This window comes from Sardina pilchardus, chromosome 3, assembly GCF_963854185.1.
Source record: "Sardina pilchardus chromosome 3, fSarPil1.1, whole genome shotgun sequence".
NCBI lineage: Eukaryota > Metazoa > Chordata > Actinopteri > Clupeiformes > Clupeidae > Sardina > Sardina pilchardus.
Genome location: NC_084996.1, coordinates 5,166,837 through 5,175,753, shown reverse-complemented (window position 1 = coordinate 5,175,753; position 8,917 = coordinate 5,166,837).

Below are 8,917 nucleotides of genomic sequence, written 5' to 3'. Positions count from 1 at the left end.
CCTTTTGCTTCCTCTTACAGATAAGACTTTGGGTTCTGCAATACTGTATCTTGAAATATCTTCATTCCAGGTCATGGTGTAATGAAATCATAAAAATAGAATAATAGATTTTCTTCTTTCATGTAATAACTAACTTTCCCAACACTTGTGGAGCAGGATTTTCCTTAAAAGGCGTTTGCCGTTGAGTGTTGTAGAGCCAGTTATGTCTCCATGAATCCCCAGTCATTCTTCATCATCAATTGTGATGGTCTTACTCATCTTACTCATACTCAGTACAGTCACTGACTCAGTGTTTCCTGCTGTAAATTTGGCCTCATACTTCATGCAACATAAAATAGCACAAGTTACTTAATTAACAAGGAAACTTGAGCTAAAATGAGGCAGATTTAATTGACATACAGTATGTCTATTCAGTGCCTTGATGGATGTATCAGAACAACTCTGGTATGTACTGTATATGTCTCTTTTTTAAGACTATACACAATTTGAAATTGTGTAATACTCCAAAGAGCACTACATGTCAATAGTTAATCACCTGAATCTTTGGCTGCATCAGTGAAATGAAACGCACAGAAGGATCCATGGAGGCCACAGAGCTGCTCGGTGGTTAACGTTGGATGATTTGATGGAGTCCATGAGGGACACTGAAATAAGCAAAACTTCACTATTCACACGTTGAGGTCCACAATGAATCAGGACTCTATGACTATTTTCCCCCAGCAAACCCATTTATCTTCCCTCCTTCGCATGAGGCTGCTGTGTGCTGTTGTCAGCCCAGATACTGTCATGGAAATTTCAGCTATATTTGTTGCAATGGAAGACCACACATTATTATTTTACACCAACGTTTCCCTCTGTAGACCTAGCCTAACAAGGCTCAGACATATAAAGCTAAAACACCTAATGAATCGGGAGGTTTTTCAAGATTCAAGGATCTTTATTGTCATTCCTACATTTACATGTAAGGAACGAAATTTAGTGCACACGTTTTGTTACAGCTGTAACCATGTGCACTATATTGCAAAATGTGATATTTTGATCTGACCCTGGGCTTTCTGAATATCACTATAGGAGAACATAGAACTAATAGAAGCCAGACTACCATGGTGACAAGATGTATTATCTGTAACATGTTTATAACATGGTTATGTCAGTCTTATTTCATTTGTCAAAATGAACAAGAGAGGATGTAATTAGTTTGAAGTTGAAAGTAGCTGTGGTACATAACAACACCTACAAACATAAAAAAAAAAATCTTGACTGCCGGTGCAGTTTATTATCAGTTTGTAAAGGTCAGGCGAAGAAGGAAGAAATGGTTGGAATCCTTGATCAATGTGATCCATTAGGCTTGGCCTAAAGTTATTACAAGAAAAATCCCAATGGAGGGTACCCAGATTATTTTCACGAGGTGAAATTAAATGAAACTAATGTGGAGAAACCAGGCTACTATAAAGTAGTAGTCAACCTTAGATTGCACTAAGGTCAGAATGGTAGCCTTTGATGATGTATTATCCACAACAAAAACATCCCCTCTGTACTACTAAGGATTTATAAGGCATCAGTGCTTAGATATTGAGTTTTTGATCATTTGTTTTCATAATTGTGCTCTTTAGACAAAACTATTGTCATTTCCTTCTCTAGCAAAATTGGATGAGATTGTATACCAATGAGTCAAGGTAAAAATCAACGCTACCAGAGGCTTAGAGGGGACTTTTCTCTCAACATTCCTCTGTGACTGAGCAAAACACTCTAATGTGTGGATTGGACAGCTAAAGTAGACAGGTCTGTGAGAGGATTTGGCCACCATTTAAAGCTTAACACCTCTGACGGCCATGAAAGCAACCCGATTTGTCAGGGGTTTTGACCTTTCAACTCCCATGTCAGCCTTTGAAATAATCAGATTTATGGCAAGTGAAAAGACTTTATTTAAAACAGGTAGAACAACCCTATGTGGACATGGACTTTTTCCGTTTTACCCCTGAAACACACACATACGTTTCTGCATTAGCATATTGAATTGATATTGATATATGGGTATAATTGGCAGGGGGCTTGAGGGATTTTATTCATGAAACTGGCTTTATTGCACAATAATTTGCACTTCTTGTCCCTATAATCTCTGAAGCGACTGAATGCAAACAAGGAGGTATTTGACTCATCATCTGCTATTGGGCTTATAAACATTGAAAGTAACCGCAGCCTGGCACACAAAAACAAGCCCGACTACAGAAAAGAAAATAACACGAGAGGGTGGTCTCGATCACAAATAACATCACGGCCAGTTAGTGCTGCTAAGAGACGTAGTTTCTAAATTAATCATTGAGTGCTTGAGGTGGGACCATATCCCATTGTGGGACTTCTCTTCCCCCACAGGAAGCTGTGGGATGTTCGTGGCTTGGCCCACTGCTGGGTACTTTTTGTGTTTGAGTTTCCCCAACTCCGCCTTTGCCCTGGAGAAGATGCTGCCTGTGCCACTGAAACGTCAATCTGTCTTTGTTTGCACTCTTGTTGAAAGATGATGATTATCCGCAACCCATTATTTATTCTGCTACGTGTGAATGTCCTGCTTTTGACCAGCAGTGGATTGACTGACTGCACTGAGGCGCCTGTCTAAGCCCCGCTCTGCCCGATTGTGGTCCGCCTCTCAAGTCACAATTAACCAATACACATCAACCAGAACTGCAACTCCCACCCAGCACTTGCAGGGCTGCAAAGAAGGTCTTGCTCCCCTGAAAACGGTCCTTAAAGAGATCCTAATCAAACAGTTCCTTGCCCTTGACACTCACTACAGGGCAAGGGCTTTTAAATTCATCACCTTTTCAGTGTTGAACCACTCAATGAATTTACTCCATGAGTCAAATGGCCATACACAGAGAAGATACCTAAGACAAATGTTCAGTCAGAAGAACATCACTGACAGATTTGAAAAGCCTGAAAAGCCTTTGAAAAGTCTTTTTCTGTTACAGTAATAATCACTCTCAGGTACCTTATGTTATTAGTTAATTTTGAGTTTGGGAGGAGGGTTACACTGAGACAGCAAATTTTTCAAACGCCCCCTTCCCAAAATCCCAAAACCACCACCACACACACACACACACACACGCATACTGGGATAAGTCCACACGCCCACACACACACACACACACACACACACACACACACACACACACACATACTGTACACACAACCACACACATTGCTTGAACACACCTCCTGGAGTCTGGCAATGACTCTCCATGTCTTCCAAATGCCTTCAGCTGTCCAAAGTAAATATTCCCCTTCTTGGCTGGAGGCCAGATTGGCAGAGTAGAGCTGATAACTGGTTGACTCACAGCCTCATAGTGGTTGGTCATGGGCGGCCATTTCTCTTTCAGTTGGTCTCTTTGGACATTCAATCGCCAGGTATGTCTTTATGTGTGCTTTGGAAAAGTACCAAAACAGAAGTGAGATCTTCTGGTGTCTCCTTATTCACTCTGAAAGCAATGCATTATTCATATTCACAAAAATTATCATTATGTTGAGTGCCATAATTATGCAACTTCAGCAAATATACTGAGGTCATGCTGTTATGATGCACACTTGGAGCCAAGATGGTGCTTGGTGAATTATCCCAAAAATTTCACACATCGCCGTTCCAGTTGACCGTGTTGAAAGTGACTCGAAGCCAAGCACACAATCAGAGAGTTCAGCCATTGTCAGCATTTGCCGATGCAAAACTGAATAAAAAAAAGACCTCTGCCTCTGTCGGCTCCGTGCCTAACTATTTTGAACGGGTCAAGTTGAGGAATTATCACACCCCATCTACTGCTGAGCAGCACCGGTCAGAGGCTGCTCAGGGTCACCTCACACATCTTTATCACACACACACACGCCACAGGGCTGATACCTGCTGCTGGAATGACAGAGGTCCAGCACGAGTAATTGAACCGCAACAGACACAAGCCAGCTTTAACACGAGCGCACTCCTACTGCTGCGTACAAAGGTGCGTTCGGCACTGATGCCAGCCAACTGCTTCTTCTTTTTTTGTTTAATGGCAGATTACATCCTTTAAAATGTTGCATACCACCACCTACTGTACAGGAGGGTGTAGAGTGATGAGTGATACCTTTTGGCTGATAAGTCATGAGTAAAATAAAACCAGAGATAAGCCAACTGCTGTTTTTATCAGGTAGGCTATGTTTATGTGGCGATATAGAATAGAATAGAATATATCCTTTTTTGATCCCGTGAGGGAAACTCGTTTCTCTGCATTTAACCCAATTTAACCGAATTAGTGAACACACACAGCACACAGTGTACACACAGTGAGGTGAATCACACACTAACCCAGAGCAGTGAGCTGCCTGCCCAACCAGCGGCACTCGGGGAGCAGTGAGAGGTTAGATGCCTTGCTCAAGGGCACTTCAGCCGTGGACTGGTCGGGGATCGAACCGGCAACCCTCCAGTTACAAGCCCCAAGCCCTAACCAGTAGGCCACGGCTGCCCCAAAGGCGGTGCCCCATATCAAGGGGGGTGGGGGGTTGGATGGGGAGGTGGGGGGGTCCAGTCCTTCGCACAGAAGCTGTGGGATCATCGTCACTCGGCCTCCATAGCTGCTTCTGTCTGCCTGTGGCCCGCCTGCACCAGTGGCAGCAGTCCCATGGACGTGTTGTTATGACTTCTGCTGTCACAGGCAAGACCCTCAGATCGCCTCAGTTGAGTCTGCTCTGTCAAGTGACAAGATCCGCAACACAGTAGATGTAAACAACCCAAAAGCTCCATGGCTGGAGTTTAAAAAAAGTAAATTTACATTTCAATTCTTTATTATGATACTGTTGTCCAAAAAGTATTGCCGATTATTTCCTCAGGGTTTGGAGATATTTCTCCTGAACATAAACCGCACAGCTGTCGGTGGATTTTCTTTTTGAGAGTGAAAGTGACAGTCTGACAAAATAACAGGGAATGAAGTCGAAAACGCAAGTAAAATAAAACTAAAAGTGAGCACTCGCTGTAGAAGAGCCACACGAGTCCAAGTCACATGGCTCGCACACTGGCCTCGTCTGTGTTTCGAGTCGAGAATATGACACCTTGAGGAAATAACAGACTAAAGTTGTTAAATCAGATTAAAGGTTGCTCTACAAGCAGAGGGTTTAGTGAGGCTTCCAGCTGGGAGAGCACACGCACTGGCCACACCCTTTTCTGGCTGACATCACCACCATCAGGGGCTTACCTCAGACCTCGGCCATGTGAAACATATTGGCCTTTGTGTATTAAATTCAGATTTGATGGTAGGAAAAGGTCTTTTTACTGACCCAGGTAAAATCAGGAGAGAAAGCAGCTGAGTATTAAAAGTTACTGCTAAATGAAACAAAATCACTGTGCTACCTGGTGAGAGCTTTAGGGCAGTATTGTTCTGAGATGATGCTTTTATGAGGCATAGACAACTCATTAACACTGCTTTTTAAAGCCGAGGTTTCAACCAGGTGTGTGTGTGTGTGTGTGTGTGTGTGTGTGTGTGCATGTGTGTGTGCACGCGCGTGTGTGTGTATGTGTGCGTGTGGCGGGGGGCGGGGGAGTGTCTTGGTGGGTGATCTGATCATGTTTGTTTTTAGTCCTGTCAACACAGCCTATCCTTTTCACCTATCTCTGCAAACAAGAGGACGGCCACCTTCATGGATGTTTAGTGCCTTTTGGTCTACTCAGGCAGGCGCCTGTGGAGAAAATAACCCTGCCCCCCACTCCCCTACCCCCCCCCCCCCACCCCCCTGCGGCTAGCCCAGGGGTGGCTGTGTGAACACCCACAGCGGTCACCATAACTCCACACAACAGCAGCCCAGGAGAGCGCCTGCACCAAACAACGCCTCTGCCTCAGTTGGCCGGACACATGGAGTGGCACACTGGACTCCGAACAGCTGGACCCGCTGCCCGCTCAACCCAAGCAGCGTGCCGTGCGCGCTGGCATTACGTCATGCGGCGCGAGCAGAGCCTAGCCAGGGGGCAACTCAGCAGGCAAGACGGCAGGGCTGCTGAAGTCTTTTCCACTGACTGGAGAACAGCTGGGCTGCGGACTCTCCCGGCTGCACGTCGTGCGGCTGAGGCCAATTGGAGACTCTGCATTTTCCACAACACAAACCGTGAGCCCCGAGAAGATCACCGGTAACAACTTTAGGGTGCAAGTCCGGCATCACCAGAACATGTGCCCAGAGCGGGCCAAGTGAGGAGATTTGTGTGAAACAAATAGCTTGTTTTAACCTTTAAAAGGGTGGGTTTTGAACATTCTAACACAAGATTCCATTCCGCAACAATTCAACAATGTACCCAGACATTCTTTAGAATGCTAATTTTCCAACATTCCAAACACACCGGTGTGACGGTACACTCTTAAAATGATGAACACTTTTGAGTTGACATGTCCAAACCCACTTTTAGCTTGTTTCCAATGATGCCTTCCCCTGCTCCAGTTCACTCTGTGGAAAATATTTGGGGAAAACCTACAGTAGTTACTGGTCTTCTGCACTGAAGGTAAATCAAGATGCTGCCGATCTGTGCTTCATGGTCTGTTGGGCCCTCACCGTCGACTTCAAGGCATCTAACCCTAACCTTAAACCCTTGCCTAACCCTATAGTGCCTTCAAGACAGAACTGGCTTGAAGTCGACGGTGGGGGAACCAAAAGACCATACAGTAGATCCCGGTCCTGCACTCCCTGTAGAAATGTTGCCAATCGTTTTCCCACCATTATCATGGGATCTGTAAGCCAGAGAGCTCAGTAACTCAAAAGACTGGAGCGTACAGGAGCCAAACATGTGGCACTAATAAAGCTATTAGCTCAGCACTATAGCACATAGGGAGGGATTAAGTGTGTACAGGGATGGCAGAAGTTGCCATTCATACAAGAGTCTCTTTTCCGTTGTTTTTTCTTTTCTTTTTCTCTCTCCTTTTTTTCAGTTTTATGAGCAGGCAGTCACTCTGGGTAGCATATACTCAGACTATTGAACAGAATGACAGAATTAGGTCAGAAACACAGGCAACAGGAGAGTTCCTAATGTCCAGAGAAATGAAAGCCTGCAGATTTTCTCCCCAACTCTTTCTCTGGTGCCACTGCTCCCACAGAAGCCTCAGTGATCGATGTTTCAAGACCTGACAAAGCTGCTCAGCTTTAATCTGGGCCCCAGTTCCTCTGGATCAAGTGTGAGTCAAGCTGCAAATGAAACTACTCTGTGCTTGAGACCTTCTCTGTTCTACACAAATTAAAGACATGACTGTGTAAAAACAAACATGATAGCATTGATAATGGGGTGTATTAACAATCTAAATATGACCGGTTCAATAAAAAGGGGAAAAAAGTGTTTATTGTGTGTTCACTCAAACAAAAGCAGACCTTGGTGATTGTTTTATGGTTTGTTTATCACAACTCATCTTCAAATCACAGATGTGCATGACAGTTCACAGTTGTTTTTCCACAAACTCCTGGTCATTGACCAATCGGTGACATTGACATGGAATCATTTTTGGGACTGATTTGTTGACTTTGCGGACGGAGTGAATTGAAATTTTTAGGGAAACATTTAAAAAATGTTCTAAAGCTGTCGCTAACAGCGGTTCCAGCGGTAATCAAACACCACAGTTAATTTTCTCTCTTGATGAGTCGCCTGGGCACAGGCCCTGCATAGTTGTTTTTCAATCTGCTCTGTTTTCCGTTGTAGTCGTGTTTGTTGGAGCTCGGAAGATGTCCTGCTGGAGGGATTTGTTCATGATAAATTGCAATTCCCCACTGCCTGCTCTGTTTGACCATTAGTGGCCAGCTTGACTGCGGAACTCAGACGTGAACATTATTAGCTTAATCACCTTGGCATGGACTCTGGGCTGCCCGCTTGCTGCTAATGAAACAGAAGGCAGCCTGTGAATCGCAGAGCTTTCACCATGGCTCCATAAAACAGCTCACTTTTTTGGCCTGGGCTTTTAAAAGTACAGCCACCCATTATTTCAGCTGGGTTTCTGCGGCTCGTGTCAGACTTTATTTCATTGTATATTGGGTCATACTTTCCCCCCTCACCAAAAACAGTGCCGCGGAGTCACTGTGATTTATTTTGATAAGATCGAAGGGAGAAGAGAAATTTGAAGGAACAACTGTACATGTGCGCAAGGGTAGTCACTGACTAACACTTCTCGTAACGATATGTGAAATGAACAGAGAGGAAAAGGTCTCTCTTGAAACCTAAGAACAACCCAAACAACTCTTTGCCAAATTGTTCTCATCATCGTGCGGTTCATTCCAACAACATGGATTAGGCTACACTTTGCAGACATTGACCACATAGACTTGTAAAGCTCTACCACATCTGCCATTTGCCAGGAACCACGTGGTGGCCAACCATTTCATGCCAGCCATTTTGGTTTGTCCCCCTCCACTTACTTATGTCTTTGGTCTTCTCAGAAATCTCCCAAACATCTGTGCATGGTGCAATTAAAATTTCCTCCTGCATGACGTCTGAGAGATGGCAGGCAAGTTTCATTCTTCATTTGGGAATGCCAGGTACAAAGACGTCACTTTCTAACTGTTAATATACAGAGTATACAGACTGTACTGTACAAGCAGTTAGTACTTTGAAAATAAAGGGAATACAGCAAAAATTCAAAGGAAATACAGCAAATTGTGAAAAACATCTTGACCATGTTTATCAGTGATAGTTTATAGTGACAGTGCATTGCAACTGCAATATCAAACACATAGAATATGTACAACTTAGGATCGCCCCACCAGACTCCTATCAGATAGATAGATAGATAGATAGATAGATACTTTATTGATCCCCAAGGGGAAATTGAAGAAGTGTGGCATCACTCTCACAAAAGGTCTTAAGACTGACAGCGCTGTTTGATTGACTATCCATCGCTGACTGCGCAGTACTACATAAAAGCGTTGCTCTTCAGAGGAC